We start from the raw sequence: 6,557 nt of genomic DNA, 5'->3' as shown, positions 1-6,557 counted from the left end.
GACTAGCATAAGCTAGCGTTTAAGCTAGCATACATAAAGAAAGATAACTGTTAGCATTACGTCATGTGTTTTTGCTCCAAACCATTACGTCATAATTTTCTCTCTCTCCAAGTGCTGCTGCAGTGGAATAACACCGCACTGTCACAATAGAATGTGTTTTTTTTCTCCCCTTTCAATTTATATGCGTGACATTTCACCTTGACAGTTTGTGTGCATGCACACACAAATTTGCAAACATTTATGTAAATTAAATTTGCAAGCAGCGATGGACAAGACCGACTTTTGCTGGCTTTTCCTGCCTTTTCCCATTCAACATATCTTTACCTGCACGTTACCTACCTTCCCTGCATCCTGGGGTCACACTGGTGCTTCTTTCTGTCACCCAGGCCACATATCTTTACCTGCACACTACCTACCTTCTCTGTATCCTGGTGTCAAACTGGTGCCTCCTCCTTTCACCCAGTCAACATATCTTTACCCGCACAGTACCTACCTTTTCTGCATTGTGTGGTCACGCTGCTTTTAAGCGGCCGTCTTGAGACGGCAGCAGCGCAGCAGCATCAGCGCAGCAGTTCTTTGAAGGCTTGTAAAATCAAAACCGGAGCAGCTATTCAAACTCTTTTCTCAACTTTTAATCAGAAGTGTACACTCTCTCTCCTGTGCAACTTTGAAGCCGACACAACAAACGCGCTCAGAGGAGATAATGTTTGAAAAAAGGAGAAAGGCTTTTACAAAACGTTTGTTTTGAAGGGGTAACTGCCAACTTTCTGTTGATTTTTGCTGAAGGATAAAAATTAATGAACTGTAGGTCTAAGTGAGCCCTACATAGAGGTTTTTGTTTCATGCCTCTACGACATTCCTACCGGAAGTTACAAGCAGTTTTGTCTGTGTTTTCTTCCTAGGAGCAGTTGTGTCTGTGTTTTATTCCTAGGGGGCGCTATAGCGCAATTTTGAGTTTTGGTTTATTTATTAGATCGAAATTTTCGCCAGTCCTGATGTATGTGTCCAGTTTGGTGAGTTTTGAAACATTTTAAGGGGGTCAAATTACAGCTCAAAGAGGCAAAATTTTTAGGAAACTTTTGTTTTGAAGGGGTTTTTGCCAACTTCCTGTTGATTTTTGCGGGAGGATGTAAATGAATGAAATGTAGGTCTAAGTGAGCCCTACATAGAGGTTTTGTTTCATGCCTCTACGACATTCCTACTGGAAGTTACAAGCAGTTTTGTCTGTGTTTTCTTCCTAGGAGCAGTTTTGTCTGTGTTTTATTCCTAGGGGGCGCTAGAGCGCAGTTTTGAATTTTGGGGTTTGGTTTCTTTATTAGATCACAATTTTCGCCAGTCCTGATGTGTGTGTCCAGTTTGGTGTGTTTTGAAGCATTTTAAGGGGGTCAAATTACAGCTCAAAGAGGCAAAAATATAAAAAATTTTAGGAAACTTTTGTTTTGAAGGGGTTTTTGCCAACTTCCTGTTAATTTTTGCGGGAGGATGTAAATGAATGAAATGTAGGTCTAAGTGAGCCCTACATAGAGGTTTTGTTTCATGCCTCTACGACATTCCTACCGGAAGTTACAAGCAGTTTTGTCTGTGTTTTCTTCCTAGGAGCAGTTTTGTCTGTGTTTTATTCCTAGGGGGCGCTAGAGCGCAGTTTTGAGTTTTTTCTTTTTTTTTATTAGATAGCAATTTTCGCCAGTCCTGATGTGTGTGTCCAGTTTGGTGAGTTTTGAAGTATTTTAAGGGGGTCAAATTACAGCTCAAAAAGGAAAAAATGACATTTTTAGGAAACTTTTGTTTAAAAGGGTTTTTGCCAACTTCCTGTAGATTTTTGCTGAAGGAAGTCAGTGGGTGAAATATAGGTCTACGTCAGACCTACATAGAGTTTTTTGTTTCATGTCTCTACGACATTCCTAACGGAAGTTACAAGCAGTTTTGTCTGTGTTTTTTCCTAGGGGGCGCTAGAGCGCAATTTTGAGTTTTGGTTTTTTGATTAGATCGCAATTTTCGCTAGTCCTGATGTGTGTGTTAAATTTGGTCAGGCATGTTAAGGGGGTCAAGTTACAGCTCAAAGAGGCGGCGGTATAATAATAATAATAAAACCTTAGAAATACAATAGGGTCCTCTGTCCCAAAGGGACATTCGGTCCCTAAAAACAAGGACATGTTGATGACATTGTCACATTGTTTTGTTAACGCTGTTCAATTGCATGTTGGAAATGTGCTTGTGTGTTTTTTGCAGGAAGTTTTTTTGCGGTCAGGCCAGTACTTTGTTACACGTGAGTGGGCGTGGATTCATTTGTACCGCACTCTTTTTTTTTTTAATGGCTGTCTAACAAGACAAACACATTGCCAGCACAGTGTGTTCCAAGACATCTGCAGCAGGATGTTTGAAGACATATTTCACTTCCCTCCCCCACTTTTTTTCTGCATATATTTATGCACGCAGTAAAGAACGGGTGTGTTTTTTTCCACTCAAAAGATGCAGTAAAAAATAGGCTTAAATCGTTACTGTAGAGCAGGGGTAGGGAACTTATGGCTCGGGAGCCGTAGGTGGCTCTTTTGATGACTGCATCTGGCTCTCGGATAATTATGAGCTGACACTGCTTTACACAATAATTAATGAATAATTAGGGACCGATGTCCCTTTGGGACAGAGGACCCTATTGAATTTCTAAGGTTTTGTTATCATTATTTTACATTATCTCCTCTAAGCGCGTTTGTTGTGTCAGCTTCAAACTCGCACAGGAGAGAGATTGAACCCTTCTGATTAAAAGTTATTAAAAGAGTTATAATAACTGCTCCCGTTTTGATTGTACGAGCCTTCAAGGAACCGCTGCGCTCATGTTGCTAAAGAAGCATATACAGTGGGGCAAAAAAGTATTTAGTCAGCCAGCGATTGTGCAAGTTCTCCCACTTAAAATGATGACAGAGGTCTGTAATGTTCATCATAGGTACACTTCAACTGTGAGAGACAGAATGTGGAAAAAAAATCCAGGAATTCACATTGTAGGAATTTTAAATAATTTATTTGTAAATGATGGTGGAAAATAAGTATTTGGTCAACCATTCAAAGCTCTCACTGATGGAAGGAGGTTTTGGCTCCAAATCTCACGATACATGGCCCCATTCATTCTTTCCTTAACACGGATCAATCGTCCTGTCCCCTTAGCAGAAAAACCGCCCCAAAGCATGATGTTTCCACCCCCATGCTTCACAGTAGGTATGGTGTTCTTGGGATGCAACTCAGTATTCTTCTTCCTCCAAACACGACGGGTTGAGTTTATACCAAAAAGTTCTATTTTGGTTTCATCTGACCACATGACATTCTCCCAATCCTCTGCTGTATCATCCATGTATCCATTTTGGTATAAACTCAACTCGTCGTGTTTGGAGGAAGAAGAATACGATGTGCGCGTGACGTCACGGGTTGTGGAGCTCCTCACATCCTCACATTGTTTACAATCATGGCCGCCAGCAACGAGAGCGGTTCGGACCGAGAAAGCGACGATTTCCCCATTAATTTGAGCGAGGATGAAAGATTAGTGGATGAGGAAAGTTAGAGTAAAGGACTAGAAAGAAAAAAAAAAGACAGGGCTGTCATACCTGGGTGAAGTATTGTCTGGGTTTTGTTTGGTTTCATGTTGTCTTGTCATTTCCTGTTTTATTTTGAAAGGTTAACTCTCCCTCTCGTTTCAGATCACTTGCCCTTCCTCCTGTTTCACTGGTCTGATGTCTCTTCTGATTGCCTGATTGTGCACACCTGTGTCACCCTCCCTCATGTGTATAAATGTCTGGTCTTCCTCTTGTCTTGGGCCAGAGTATACTGTTAAACCTTGGCGAGAATGAGGACTCAGGTGCAGAAGGGGGACAATTGACACAGGCTTTATTTAAGTTTTCTTTGAAATCTCTTTGAACAGAGTGATTAAAGCAAAGCGGCTATGGAATCTATGATAAAGAAATGGGCAAAACGCAATAAACTGAAAATCACTCCATAGCGAGGAAAAAGGCAATAGCAAAATTACACACAAATCTTCTAACAAAAGAACAACAATCTATGATTAGCTAAAAAAAAGGTAAATCACTCACGCAGAGGAGACAAGAACTTAACAGAAAGTGCGCTATAAAAAGCTGAGAAAACGACAAACTAAAGCGCTCCAAGAGGAGGGGGAAAAAAAGAAGGCAAAGCACTGAAATTAGACACAAAATTCTTGACCAAAAAACTTTAACAAACAAAATCACTCTTTCTCAGAGGAAACAAAGAAATCAATAAATAAGGCAAGGCAATACTTAGCAAAACTTGGTTCAAGGCTGTGGACAAGGCTGGAGACACGTAGCAAGACAATATACTCTGGCACAAGACAAGAGGAAGACCAGACATTTATACACATGAGGGAGGGTGACAGAGGTGGGCACAATCAGGAGAGACATCAGACCAGTGAAACAGGAGGAAGGGCAAGTGACCTGAAACGAGAGGGAGAGTTAACCTTTCAAAATAAAACAGGAAATGACACGACAACATGAAACCAAACAAAACCCAGACAATACTTCACCCAGGTGTGACAAGGGCAGTGTGAACGATTCAGATGTTATAAGATACATTTACTGGGAAAATTCTGGAAAATCCCTCATCTGCTTATTGTGTTACTTGTGTCGTAGTGAGATTATACTGTCGTACCTGAAAGTCGGAGGGGTGTGGCCACGGGTGTGGTGAGCGCAAGTGTCTCCGAGGGAAGCTACGCAGCTGCCTCTTTGACAGGTGCACGAGGAAGGACGCAAGCTCCGCTCATGTCTACGGTAAGAGCCGACTTACTACCACAATTTTCTCACCGAAACCTCCCGGTTGACACGTGGTCGGGAACCATGTTCGCTTGACCGCTCTGTTCCATAGTAAAGCTTCACGTTCGGGAATGTAAACAAGGAAACACCGGCTGTGTTTGTGTTGCTAAAGGCAGCAGCAATACATCGCTTCCCACCTACATCTTTCTTCTTTGACATCTCTATTATTAATTAAACAAATTGCAAAATATTCAGCTACACAGATGTCCAGAATACTGTGTAATTATGCGATTAAAGCAGACGACTTATAGCTGGGATCGGGCTGGAAAAAAATGTCCGCTACAATCCGAGACGTCACGCGCACGCGTCATCATACCGCGACGTTTTCAACAGGATACTTTGCGCGAAATTTAAAATTGCAATTTAGTGAACTAAAAAGGCTGTATTGGCATGTGTTGCAAAGTTAATATTTCATCATTGATATATAAACTATCAGACTGCGTGGTCGCTAGTAGTGGCTTTCAGTAGGACTTTAAGAGCCAATATGTTATAAATGTTTATGTTAATAAGCAACTAATGAATGGTGAATATGTTCCCCCATACTAGAGTGTTAACTTATTTTTTTATCTTGATAGATTGAAAATTAACACCACTGAGTTGACTGATGAACATTATCTCGTAATTTATTCAGAAAGTATAAATAACAACAAATAAAGGTAGAATACTATTAACCGCAACATTTAAATGTAAAAAAAAATAAACCCAACAACATTATGATTTGTACATTTTCAGAATGTGCTTGTTCTATTTTTTTCCACATAGAAAATAATCTGAAGTTGTCTTTATTTTTAAATTATCGTGCCGTGATTTTACCAGTCTGGCCCACCTGGGAGTAGATTTTTCTCCATGTGGCCCCCGATCTAAAATGAGTGTGACACACGTGCTATAAAGAAAGGGATGTCAAACTTGTTTTCATTGAGGGCCACATAGCAGTTATGGCTGCCATTAGAGGGCTGCTTGTAAGAGTGAATAATACATGAATTTGCCTCTGGATTTCATTATTAATTATGCATACATTTTAGGTAGACTGTCGATTTTACAGCAAAAACTTGACAATTACAAAATGTTACTTTAAAATAGTGTTCTTTTTTTTGATTGTCTAATTTGAGTCCAATATTTTAATTCAAATGTTATGTTTTTTGTTCCATAATTTTTTAAAATTTAATTTCAAACCTTGTCATACTGTAATTTTTTAATTCAAGCTAAAATGTTGTCGTTCCGTAATGTTTTTTTGGTTTAAATTCGAAGTTTGTCATTCGTTATTTTTATTGAAAACGTATTTTTGTAATTTGTCGTTCCGTCATTTTGGATTGAAATATAAAGTTGGCCCTGTATTAATTGGAGTTAAAAGTTTGTCATTTGTTAAAATGTATTTCAAAGTTTGTCGCTCTGTAATTTTTAAAAATAAGTCAAAAGTTTTTAGTTTTGTAATTTTTTTTTTACAAGCTTTGTCACTCAGTCATTTTCTATTTTAAGTTCAACATTTGTCGTTCCGTCGTCCATCCATCCATCCATCATCTTCCGCTTATCCGAGGTCGGGTCGCGGGGGCAGCAGCCTAAGCAGGGAAGCCCAGACTTCCCTATCTCCAGCCACTTCGTCTGGCTCTTCCCGGGGGATCCCGAGGCGTTCCCAGGCCAGCCGGGAGACATAGTCTTCCCAATGTGTCCTGGGTCTTCCCCGTGGCCTCCTACTAGCTGGACGTGCCCTAAACACCTCCCTAGGGAGGCGTT

This window comes from Nerophis ophidion, linkage group LG08 (assembly GCF_033978795.1).
Source record: "Nerophis ophidion isolate RoL-2023_Sa linkage group LG08, RoL_Noph_v1.0, whole genome shotgun sequence".
Lineage (NCBI taxonomy): Eukaryota > Metazoa > Chordata > Actinopteri > Syngnathiformes > Syngnathidae > Nerophis > Nerophis ophidion.
The sequence above is the reverse complement of the archived record's forward strand: the minus strand, read 5'-3'. Positions refer to the sequence as shown.